The sequence below is a fragment of the Penaeus monodon genome, chromosome 31 (genome assembly GCF_015228065.2).
Source record: "Penaeus monodon isolate SGIC_2016 chromosome 31, NSTDA_Pmon_1, whole genome shotgun sequence".
NCBI lineage: Eukaryota > Metazoa > Arthropoda > Malacostraca > Decapoda > Penaeidae > Penaeus > Penaeus monodon.
In genome coordinates, this window is record NC_051416.1 from 25,489,546 (window position 1) to 25,489,803 (window position 258).

General features: G+C 32.6%; 1 protein-coding gene across 1 annotated transcript in view; it reads right to left on the minus strand.

The window, feature by feature from the left end:
- LOC119592937 (homeobox protein engrailed-like A) overlaps positions 1-258 on the minus strand; it is a 10,960-nt gene that overhangs the window by 9,830 nt on the left and 872 nt on the right. The window lies entirely within an intron of this gene.

Here is a 258-nt window from a genome sequence, read left to right on the forward strand (position 1 = left end):
AAACTACAACATGGACAGAGGGACAACGATAACCGATAGAAAATAAAAATCACTAACTATAAGTGACACACATCAGAATAAAAGCAAAAATGGCAAATAAATCAAAGGACGAAAATAAAGATCCCAGTCTATCACAAAAGACATGTTGTCAATCGTACAACATAATTTATCTGTTCGATCAACCTATTGCTTTTTACGTTTGGCTGTATGGAAGTACCTTCGTCTACGGAAAATCATTTGTTTAATGAATTTATCTTT